The sequence below is a fragment of the Hylobates moloch genome, unplaced genomic scaffold (assembly GCF_009828535.3).
Source record: "Hylobates moloch isolate HMO894 unplaced genomic scaffold, HMol_V3 SCAFFOLD_13, whole genome shotgun sequence".
In the NCBI taxonomy this organism is placed as follows: Eukaryota; Metazoa; Chordata; class Mammalia; order Primates; family Hylobatidae; genus Hylobates; species Hylobates moloch.
In genome coordinates this window covers 53982341-53995336 of record NW_026652288.1, presented here as the reverse complement: position 1 = coordinate 53995336, position 12996 = coordinate 53982341, and the positions used below count along the sequence as shown (strand labels likewise).

Here is a 12996-nt window from a genome sequence, read left to right as displayed (position 1 = left end):
CAGACTAACAGCTGATCTCTCAGCAGAAACTCTACAAGCCAGAAGAGAGTGGGGGCAATATTCAACATTCTTAAAGAAAAGAATTTTCAACCCAGAATTTCATATCCAGCCAAACAAAGCTTCATAAGTGAAGGAGAAATAAAATCCTTTACAGACAAACAAATGCTGACAGACTTTGTCACCACCAGGCCTGCCCTAAAAGAGCTCCTGAAGGAAGCACTAAACATGGAAAGGAAAAACCAGTACCAGCCACTGCAAAAACATGCCAAATTGTTAAGACCATTGAGGCTAGCAAGAAACTGCATCAACTAACGAGCAAAATAAGCAGGTAACATCATAATGACAGGATCAAATTCACACATAACAATATTAACCTTAAATGTAAATGGACTAAATGCTCCAATTAAAAGACACAGACTGGCAAATTGGATAAAGAGTCATGACCCATCAGTGTGCTGTATTCAGGAAACCCATCTCACATGCAGAGACACACATAGGCTCAAAATAAAGGGGTGGAGGAAGATCTACCAAGCAAATGAAAAACAAAAAAAGGCAGGGGTTGCAATCCTAGTCTCTGATAAAACAGACTTTAAACCAACAAAGATCAAAAGAGGCAAAGAAGGCCATTACGTAATGGTAAAGGGATCAATTCAACAAGAAGAGCTAACTGTCTTCAATATATATTCACCCAATACAGGAGCACCCAGATTCATAAAGCAAGTCCTCAGAGACCTACAAAGAGACTTAGGCTCCCACACAATAATAATGGGAGAGTTTAACACCCCACTGCCAACATTAGACAGATCAACGAGACAGAAAGTTAACAAGGATATCCAGGAATTGAACTCAGCTCTGCACCAAGCAGACCTAATAGACATCTACAGAACTCTCCACCCCAAATCAACAGAATATACATTCTTCTCAGCACCACACCACACCTATTCCAAAATTGACCACATAGTTGGAAGTAAAGCACTCCTCAGCAAATGTAAAAGAACAGAAATTATAACAAACTGTCTCTCAGACCACAGTGGAATCAAACTAGAACTCAGGATTAAGAAACTCACTCAAAACCGCTCAACTACATGGAAACTGAACAACCTGCTCCTGATTGACTATGGGGTACATAACGAAATGAAGGCAGAAATAAAGATGTTCTTTGAAACCAACGAGAACAAAGACACAACATACCAGAATCTCTGGGACACATTCAAAGCAGTGTGTAGAGGGAAATTTATGGCACTAAATGCCCACAAGAGAAAGCAGGAAAGATCTAAAATTGACACGCTAACATCACAATTAAAAGAACTAGAGAAGCAAGAGCAAACACATTCAAAAGCTAGCAGAAGGCAAGAAATAACTAAGATCAGAGCAGAACTGAAGGAAATAAAGACACAGAAAACCCTTCAAAAAATTAATGAATCCAGGAGGTGGTTTTTTGAAAAGATCAACAAAATTGATAGACCACTAGCAAGACTAACAAAGAAGAAGAAAGAGAAGAATCAAATGGATGCAATAAAAAATGATAAAGGGGATATCACCACTGATCCCACAGAAATACAAACTACCATCAGAGAATACTATAAACACTTCTATGCAAATAAACTAGAAAATCTAGAAGAAATAGATAAATTCCTCGACACATACACCCTCCCAAGACTAAACCAGGAAGAAGTTGAATCTCTGAATAGACCAATAACGGGCTCTGAAATTGTAGCAATAATTAATAGCTTACCAACCAGAAAAAGTCCAGGACCAGATGGATTCACAGCCGAATTCTACCAGAGGTACAAGGAGGAGTTGGTACCATTTCTTCTGAAACTATTCCAATCAATAGAAAAAGAGGGAATCCTCCCTAACTCATTTTATCAGGCCAGCATCATCCTGATACCAAAGCCTGGCAGAGACACAACAACAAAAAAAGAATTTTAGACCAATATCCCTGATGAACATCAATACAAAAATCCTGAATAAAATACTGGCAAACCGAATCCAGCAACACATCAAAAAGCTTATCCACCATGATCAAGTGGGCTTCATCCCTGGGATGCAAGGCTGGTTCAACATATGCAAATCAATAAATGTAATCCAGCATATAAACAGAACCAATGACAAAAACCATATGATTATCTCAATAGATGCAGAAAAGGCCTTTGACAAAATTCAACAATGCTTCATGCTAAAAACTCTCAATAAATTAGGTATTGATGGGACATATCTCAAAATAATAAGAGCTATCTATGACAAACCCACAGCCAATATCATACTGGATGGACAAAAACTGGAAGCATTCCCTTTGAAACCTGGCACAAGAGAGGGATGCCCTCTCTCACCACTCCTATTCAAGATAGTGTTGGAAGTTCTGGTCAGGGCAATCAGGCAGGAGAAGGAAATAAAGGGTATTCAAGTAGGAAAAGAGGAAGTCAAATTGTCCCTGTTTGCAGATGACATGATTGTATATCTAGAAAACCACATCGTCTCAGCCCAAAATCTCCTTAAGCTGATAAGCAACTTCAGCAAAGTCTCAGGATACAAAATCAATGTGCAAAAATCACAAGCATTCTTACACACCAATTAACAGACAAAGAGCCAAATCATGAGTGAACTCCCATTCACAATTGCTTCAAAGAGAATAAAATACCTAGGAATCCAACTTACAAGGGATGTGAAGGACCTCTTCAAAGAGAACTACAAACCACTGCTCAAAGAAATAAAAGAGGATAAAAACAAATGGAAGAATATTCCATGCTCATGGGTAGGAAGAATGAATATTGTGAACATGGCCATACTACCCAAGGTAATTTATAGATTCAATGCCATCCCCATCAAGCTACCAATGACTTTCTTCACAGAATTGGAAAAAACTACTTTAAAGTTCATATGGAACCAAAAAAGAGCCTGCATTGCCAAGTTAATCCTAAGCCAAAAGAATAAAGCTGGGGGCATCACACTACCTGACTTCAAACTATACTACAAGGCTACAGTCACCAAAACAGCATGGTACTGGTACCAAAACAGAGATATAGACCAATGGAACAGAACAGAGCCCTCAGAAATAATGCCACATTTCTACAACCATCTGATCTTTGACAAACCTGACAAAAACAAGAAATGGGGAAAGGATTCCCTATTTAATAAATGGTGCTGGGAAAACTGGCTAGCCATATGTAGAAAGCTGAAACTGGATCCCTTCCTTACACCTTATACAAAAATTAACTCAAGATGGATTAAAGACTTACATGTTAGACCTAAAACCGTAAAAATCCTAGAAGAAAACCTAGGCAATACCATTCAGGACATAGGCATGGGCAAGGACTTCATGTCTAAAACAGCAAAAGCAATGGCAACAAAAGCCAAAATTGACAAATGGGATCTAATTAAACTAAAGAGCTTCTGCACAGCAAAAGAAAGTACCATCAGAGTGATCAGGCAACCTACAGAATGGGAGAAAATTTTCGCAACCTACTCATCTGACAAAAAGCTAATATCCAGAATCTATAATGAACTCAAATTTACAAGAAAAAAACAACTCCATCAACAAGTGGGTGAAGGATATGAGCAGACACCTCTCAAAAGAAGACATTTATGCAACCAAACAACACATGAAAAAATGCTCATCATCACTGGCCATCAGAGAAATGCAAAGCAATACCACAATGAGATACCATCTCAGACCAGTTAGAATGGCCATCATTAAAAAGTCAGGAAACAACAGGTGCTGGAGAGGATGTGGAGAAATAGGAACACTTTTACACTGTTGGTGGGACTGTAAACTAGTTCAACCATTGTGGAAGTCAGTGTGGTGACTCCTCAGGGATCTAGAACTAGAAATACCATTTGACCCAGCCATCCCATTATTGGGTATATACCCAAAGGGTTATAAATCATGCTGCTATAAAGACACATGCACACGTATGTTTATTGCAGCACTATTCACAATAGCAAAGACTTGGAACCAACCCAAATGTCCAACAATGATAGACTGGATTAAGAAAATGTGGCACATATACACCATGGAATACTATGCAGCCATAAAAAATGATGAGTTCATGTCCTTTGTAGGGAAGTGGATGAAGCTGGAAACCATCATTCTCAGCAAACTATTGCAAGGACAAAAAACCAAACAGCACATGTTCTCACTCATAGGTGGGAATTGAACAATGAGAACACATGGACACAGGAAGGGGAACATCACACACCAGGGCCTGTTGTGGAGTACGGGGAAGGGGGAGAGATAGCGTTAGGAGATGTACCTAATGTTAAATGACGAGTTAATGGGCACAGCACACCAACATGGCACATGTATACATATGTAACTAACCTGCATGTTGTTCGCATGTACCTTAAAACTTAAAGTATAATTAAAAAAAAAAAGAACATGTTATCTGCAGCCAGAAACAATTTATCTTTTTCCTTTATTTAACTTTTTCCTTTCAAATTCAGATACGTTTTATTTCTTTTTGTTGCCTAATTGCTCTGGGTAGGACTTTCAGTAGTACGCTGAATGTAAGTGGCAAAAGTGAGCATTCTTATTCTTACCTTGTTCCATATCTTACAGAAAACATGTTATTTTTGTTTGTTTGTTTGTTTAGAGTCAGGGTCTCATTCTGTCACCCAGGCTGGACTACAGCGGTGTGATCATATCTCACTGCAACCAAAAAACCCCTAGGATCAAGTAATACTCCCGCCTTGGCCTCCCAACGTACTAAGATTTACAGGCATGAGCTACCATGTCTGGTTGTACAGGGAAAGTTTTAAACTTTTCCCTTTTCAGTATAGGTGTTAGCTGTGGGCTTGTCACGTATGGTCTTTATTATGTTGAGCTATGTTCCTCCTATGCTTAGCTTGTTGAGGGTTTTTATCATAAAAGGATGTTCAATTTTATCAAATGCTTGTTCTGTGTCAATTAAGATAATCATATTTTTTGTCCTTCATTTTGTTAATATTATGTACCACATTTATTGCTTTGCATATGTTCAACCATTCTTGCATCTTCAGGATGAATTCCACGTGATCATGGTGAATGACTTTTTTAAAGTGCTGTTGAATTCAGTTTGCTGGTATTTTGTTTATGATTTTTGCATCTATGTTCACAGGGATATTGGCCTGTAGTTTTCTTTTTCTTGTCTTTTCGTTTGGTTTCAGTATCAGGGTAATGCTGGCCTTGTAGAATAAGTTTGGAAATATTCCTTCCTCTTCAATTTTTGGAATAGTTTGAGAACTAATATTAGTTCTTTAAATATTTGGTAGAATTTGGTAGTTAAGCCATCAGATTCTGGGCCTTTCTTGATGTGATTCTATTTCCTTATTTGTTATTTGTTTGTTGACATTTTCTGTTTCCTCATAGTTCAATCTTTGTAGGTTGTATGTGTTCAAAATTTATTCATTTCTTCTAGGTTATCAATTTGTTGGTTTATAATTGTTTACAACAATCTCATCATTCTTTGTATTTCTGTAGTATGAATTATAATTTCTCTTTTTCATCTCTGAATTTATTTATTTGAATCTTCTTTCTTTTTTCTTATTCTAGATAAGCATTTGTCAAATTTGGTTATCTTTGAAAAAATCAATTATTCATTTTTGCTGATATTTTATGTTGTTTTTCCAGGCTCTATTTAATTTCTTTCCACTCTGATGTATATTATTTCCTTTCTTTTACTAGTTTTGGTTTGGATTTGTTCTTGTTTTCCAGTTCCTTGACCTACAACATTAGGTTGTTTATTTGACATTTTTAATCTATTTTGATGCAGGTGTTTATTGCTATAAATTTTCCTCTTTAAATTGCTTTTGCTGTATTCTACAGATTTTGGTATGTTACGTTTCCATTTTTGTTTTTCAGAAGAAAATTTTTAAAATTTTTCTTTTAATTTCTTTATTGACCCATTGGTTAATCAATATCATGTTGTTTAATTTCCATGTAATTGTAAGTTTCCAAAGTTCTTCCTGTTTATTGATTTCTAGGTTTATATCATTCAGGAGAGAAAAGACACTTGATATAATTTCAATCTTCTTAAATTTTTGAAGACTTGTTTAATGGCATTACATATGATCTATCCTGGAGAATGTTCCATGTGTAGTTGAGAAGAATGTATATTCTGAAGCTTTTCGATGAAATTTTCTATAAATGTTTATTAGATCTATTTGGTTTAGAATATAGCTTAAATCTGGTGTTTCTTTCTTGATTTTCTGTCTGGATGATCTAATTGCTGAAAGTAGGGTGTTGAAGTCTTCTACTTTTATTGTATTGTAGTTCACTCCTTTCAGATCTAGGAATATTTGACTTATATATGTATGTGCTCTGATGTTGGGTTCAAATATATTCAGAATTATCATATCTTCTTGCTGAATTGACCCTTTTATTATTATATAATAACATTCTTGGCCTCTTTTATAGCTTTCACTTAAAGTCTATTTTACCTGACATGAATATAGCTACTCCTGATGCCTTTTAGTTTTCATTTGGATAAAATATCTTTTGCATTCCTATACTTTTAGTCTATATTGTCCTTGCAGATGAAGTGAGCCTCCTGTAAGCAGCACACAATTGGGTCTCGCTTTTTAATCCAGACTGTCTTTTTTTTTTTTTTTTGAGACAGAATCTTGCTTTGAAGCCCAGGCTGGAGTGCAGTGGTGTGATCTCAGCTCACTGCAAACTCTGCTTCCAGGTTCAAGTGATTCTTCTGCTTCAGCCTCCTGCATAGCTAGGATTACAGGGGTCTACCACAAAACCCAGCTAATTTTTTTTTTTTTTTTTTTTTTTTAGTAGAGATGGGGTTTCACCATGTTGGCCAGGCTGGTCTCAAACTCCTGACCTCAAGTGATCTGCCCGCCTCAGCCTCCAAAAGTGCTGAGATTACAGACGTGAGCCACTGTACCTGGCCCAGACACTTTGTGTTTTAATTGGAGAACTTAATCCATTAACATTCAAGGTAATTACTAATAGGTAAGGAATTACTTCTGTCATTTTGTTCATTGCTTTCTAGTTGTTGTGTAGATATTTTCCTCCTTTTTTCCTGTCACAGTCTTTCTTTGTGGGTAAGTGATTTTCTTTAGTAATATGTTTTCATTCCTTGCTTTTTATTTTTAGTGTGTCTACTACAGGTTTTTGCTCTGTGGTTACCATGAGGCTTACAAAAAACATAGTTAAACATGTTATTTTTGTACCTATTATATGTTTTTGCTTCATGGTTACCATGAGGCTTATAAAAACATCTTATGTTATTTTAAGTTCATAACAATTTTAATTTAATTGCAAAAAAGGCACAATGTTTACCCTTTATCTCCCCATGTTGAATTTTTAATATCACAATTTACATCTTTTTATATTGTATATATGTTAACAAATTATTTTAGCTGTTCAAGTATATACTAATTGCAAAAAAACAAAATCTTTACCCTTCATCTCCCCATTTTGAATTTTTAGTGTCACAATTTACATCTTCTTATATTGTATATACTTTAACAAATTATTTTAGTGGTTATTATTTTTAATAGTTTTGTCTTTTTATCTTCATAGTAAAGAAATAAGTGATTTACCAATAGCAAAGACTTGGAACCAACCAAAATGTCCATCAGTTATAGACTAGATTAAGAAAATGTGGCACATATACACCATGGAATACTATGCAGCTATAAAAAAGGATGAGCTCATGTCCTTTGTAGGGACATGGATGAAGCTGGAAACCATCATTCTCAGCAAATTATCACAAGGACAAAAATCCAAACACTGCATGTTCTCACTCATAGGTGGGAATTGAACAATGAGAACACTTGGACACAGGAAGGGCAACATCACACACCGGGGCCTGTTTTGGGGTAGGGGGAAGGGGGAGAGAGAGCATTAGGAGATGTACCCAATGTAAATGATGAGTTAATGGGCACAGCACACCAACATGGCACATGTATACATATGTAACAAACCTGCACATTGTGCACATGTACCCTAGAACTTAAAGTATAATAAAAAAAAAATAAGTGATTTACATACCCCCATTATTTTGAGTATTCTGAATTTGACTGTTTACTTGCTTTTACCAGTGAGTTTTATACTTTCCAATGTTTTCTTATTACCCATTAGCATCATTTCTTTCAATGTGAAGAACTCCCTTTAGTACTCCTTGTAAGACACATCTGGTGGTGATAAAGCCCCTCAGCTTTAGTTTGTGTGGGAAAGTCTATCTCTTTCGTTTCCAAAGGACAATTTTGCTAAGAACAGAATTCTTGGCTGAAAGGGTTTTTCCCTTCAGCACTTTGAATATGTAATTCCATTCTCTCCTTGCCTGTGAGGTTTCTGCTGAAAAAGCTGATAACAGACATATTAGAACTCCCTTATATGTTATTTTCTTTTCTTGCTTTCGGGTTTCTCTCTTTGTCTTTGGTTTTTGGCAGTTTGATTGTAATATATCATAGGGTAGTCTTATTTGGATTGAATATGATTGAAGACTTTTGACCTTCCTGTACCTAGATATTTATATCTGTCTCCAGATTTTGAAATGTTTCTGCTATGATTTATTTAAATAAGCTTTATAAAGCGTTATGTTTCTTAACTCCTTCTTGGATACCAACAACTCATATATTTGCTCTTTTTTTTTTTTTTTGGAACTGGAGTCTCACTCTTGTCACCCAGGCTGGAGAGCAATGGTGTGATCTTAGCTCACTGCAACCTCTGCTTCCTGGGTTCAAGCAATTCTCCTGCCTCAGCATCCCAAATAGCTGAGAGTACAGGCATATGCCACCACACTGGGCTAATTTTGTATTTTTAGTACAGACAGGATTTCACCAGGTTGGTCAGGCTGGTCTTGAACTCCTGACCTCACATTATCCACCCACCTCGGCCTCCCGAAGTGATGGGATTACAGGCATGAGCCACCATGGCCAGGTGACATTTGTTCTTTTGATGCTATTCCATAAGTCCCATAAGCTTTCTTCATTCCTTTTCATTCTTTTTTCGTATCATAACGTAAGTTTGCAAGTAACTTGTTTTCAAGTTCACGTATTTTTTCTTCGGTTTGATAAATTCTCCTGTTGATGTCTGCATTGCATTTTTAATTTCTTTCATTGTATTTTTCAGCTCCAGCATTTCTGGCTTTTTTCCCCATTGTTTCATATCTGTTGCATTTCTCTAATAGATTTCTGAATTGTTTCTCTGTATTTTATTGAAGTGCGCTGTATTAGTCCATTTTCATACTGCTATAAAGAACTGCCTGAGACTGCATAATTTATAAAGAAAAGAGGCTTAATTGACTCACAGTTCAAGATGGCTAGGGAGGCCTCAGAAAACTTACGATTATGGCAGAAGGTGAGGGGGAGGCAAAGGACATTATTCACAAGGTGGCAGGAAGGAGAATGAACTCAGGAGGAACTACCAAACACTTATAGTACCATCAGATCTCATGAGAATTCAATCACTATCATGAGAACAACATGGGGGAACCCCATCATGATCCAATTGCCTCCACCTTGTCTTTCCCTTGACACGTGGAGATTATGGGGAATACAATTCAAGATGAGATTTTGGGTAAGGACACAGCCAAACTTTACCATTTTTCCCTGGCCCCTCCCAAATCTTATGCCCTCACTTTCAAAACACAATCATGCCCTTCCAACAGCCCTTCAACGTCTTAACTCATTCCAGCATTAACCCAAGAGTCCAAGTCCAAAGTTAGTTACTTCCTAGATACAATGGGGGTACATGAAATGGGCAAATACACCCATTCCAAATAGGAGAAACTGGCCCAAATGAAGGGGCTGCAGGCCCTGTGCAAATCCTAAATCCAGTGGATCAGTCAAATCTTAAAGCTCTGAAATAATCTTTAACTCCATGTCTCACATCCAGGTGATGCTGATGCAAGAGGTGGGCTCCCATAGCCTTGGGCTGCTCACCTCTGTAGCTTTGCAGAGTATGGCTGCTTTCATGGGCTGGCATTGAGTGTCTGCTGCTTTTTCAGGTGCATGGTGCAAGCTGTTAGTGGATCTACCATTCTGGGGTCCGGAGGATGGTGGCCCTCTTCTCACGGCTCCACTAGGCAATGCCCCAGTGGGGACTCCGTGTGGGGGCTCTGACCTCACATTTTCCTTCTGCACTGCCCTAGCAATGGTTCTCCTTAAGGGCTCTGACCCTGCAGCAAACTTCTGCCTGGACATCCAGGTGTTTCCATACATCCTCTGAAATCTAGGCAGAGCTTCCCAAACCTCAATTCTTGACTTCTGTGCACCACAGGTCCAACGCCACATGTAAACCACCAAGGATTGGGGCTTGTACCCTCAGAAGGAATGGCCTGAGCTGTACATTGGCCCATTTTAGCCACAGCTGGGACATAGGGCACCAAGTCCTGAGACTGCACAAAGCAGCAAGTTCCTGGACCTGGCCCAGGAAACCATTTTTACCTCCTATGCCTCCAGGACTGCCATGAAAACCACTTACATGCCTTGGAGACATTTTCCCCCATTGTCTTGGTGAGGAACGTTTGGTTCCTCATTACTTATGCAAATTTCTGCAGCTGGCTTGAATTTCTCCCAAGAAAAGGGGTTTTTCTTTTCCATTGCATTGTCAGGCTGTAAATTTTCTAAACTTTTATGCTCTGCTTTCCTTTCAAACATAAGTTCCAATTCCAAATCATCTCTCTGTGAAGCATAAAACTGAACACTTTTAAGAGCACCAAGGTTACATCTTAAATGCTTTGCTGCTTAGAAATTTCTTCTGCCTAAATCATCTCTCTCAAGTTGAAAGTTCCACAGATCTCTAGGGCAGGGGAAAAATGCCACCAGTCTCTGCTAAAACATAGCAAGAGTCACCTTTGCTCTAGTTCCCAAGAAGATTCTCATCTTCATCTGAGACTACTTCAGCTTGGTCTTCATTGCTCAATTACTATCAGCATTTTGGTCAAAGCAATTCAATAAGTCCCTAGGAAGTTCCAAACTTTCCCACATCTTCCCATCTTCTGAGCCCTCAAAACTGTTTCAATCTCTGCCTGTTACCCAGTTCCAAAGTCACTTCCACATTTTTGGGTATCTTTTAATTTTTTTTTTTGAGACAGAGTCTCACTCTGTCACCCAGGTTGGAGTGCAGTGGTGTGATCTTGGCTCACTGCAACATCTGCCTCCTGGGTTCAAACAATTCCCTGCCTCAGCCTCCCAAGTAGCTGGGATTACAGGCACCCGCCATCACGCCCAGCTAATTTTTGTATTTTTGTAGAGATGGGGTTTCACCATCTTGGCCAGGCTGGTCTTGAACTCCTGACCTCATGATCCACTTGCCTCAGACTCCCAAAGTGCTGGGATTACAGGCATAAGCCACCATGCTAGGCCTGGGTATCTTTATAGCAGTACCCCACTCTACCAGTACCAATTTACTGTATTAGTCTGTTTTCATCTTGCTATAAAGAACTGCCCTAGACTGGGTAATTTATAAAGGAAAAAGGGTTTAATTGACTCACAGTTCAGCATGGTTGGGGAGGCCTCAGGAAACTTACAATCATGGTGGAAGGCAAAAGGGAAGAAAGGCACCTTCTTCACAAGGCAGCAGGAAAGAGAATGAACACAGGAGGAACTACCAAACCCTTATAAAACCACCAGATCTCATGAAAACTCACTCATTATTATGAGAACAGCATGGGGAAAACCATCCCCATGATCCAACTGCCTACGCCTTGTCTCTTCCTTGACACATGGGGCTTATGGGGATTACAATTCAAAATGAGATTTTGGGTGGGGATGCAGACAAACCATATTATTCACTAAGCTTACTTTAGAAATAACTATTTTAATTTTTTTGTCAGGCAGGTCAAACATCTCCGTCTTTTTAGAGTCAGTCACTGGCACTTTATTCTGTCCATTTGGTGAGTCCCATTTCCCTGATTGTTCTTGATCCTTGTGGTCATGAGTTGATGTCTAAACATTAAAGAACTAGAAATTTATTCCAGTTTACATAGTCTAGCTTTGTCTGGGAAAGTTCTTTGACAGTAAGCTTATCCAGAAATTCTAGGCGGGTCACCTATTGTGGTTTCTAAGATAGTGATTCCTGCAGCTATTGCAACACCAAGAGCACTCTAAGCCCAGGACCATGGTGGATGGTGCAGTGTCAGGGTGGAATCCCTTGGCCACCAAGGCTGGCACAGTGCTGAGCTGAAATCTGAGCCCCCAGCCACTGAGTCCTGCCTGCCACTGTGGGCTATTTGGTGCCGATGGCTTCTATAGTTAGTTGGTTCGTGGTGTTGCAGACCAGAAATTGAGTTTGTCTGGCAGGGACAACAGGTTTCTGTCTGGTACTGAGGCAGATTCAGAGGCTCAGTCTGCAGGTACCAGCAGAAGTGAGGGGCTGTTGGAGTCTGTCTAGTGCTGGGTTTTACTGTGGCAGGCCTGGTAGTGTGTTCCAACTTAAAGTCTTATGCTTACATCCCTCTCTTTTCCCCAAGTAGATGATATTTCTCTCTGAGCTGTGCACTTTGTGGTTGGGACATGGGTGACTTGGGGAATGTAAAACTGCACTTCCTACCCACTTCAATGACTATTTTCTTCTTATTATTCTATAACCAGGTACTGTGAACTCTTGCCTGGTTTCCTTAGCTTCTGTAGAGGTATTTTTGTGTGTGGATGGTTGCTCAATTTGATATTTTCCTGCAAGCAGATGATCACTGTAGAGTCCTATTCCATCATCTTCCTCCACCCTCTGTCCTTTGAAATCATTTTCATAAGTAAAAGAAGTCAGTCACAAAAGGCCACATATTCTATAATTCCATGTATATGAAATGTCTATAATAGAGAAATCTATAGAGACAGAGAGGAGATTAGTGGTTGTCAGGGGCTGGGTGGAAAGGGAAATGGAGAAAGACTGCTAATGGATAATGGGTTTCTTTTGGGGTCAAAGAGAATGTTCTGAAATTACTTGTGATGGTTGCATGAGCTTGTGAGTATGTTAAGAATCATTGAATTTTACACTTTGAAGGATTAACTTATGGTATGTGAATTATATCTCAATCTTTTAAAAAGCAGGAGGAA

At 38.7% G+C, this 12996-nt stretch overlaps 1 protein-coding gene across 4 annotated transcripts in view; it reads left to right on the top strand.

Moving 5' to 3' along the window:
- The window catches only part of ABCD2 (ATP binding cassette subfamily D member 2), a 146072-nt gene that overhangs the window by 54426 nt on the left and 78650 nt on the right, over positions 1–12996 (top strand). The gene's annotated exons all lie outside the window — the stretch shown is intronic.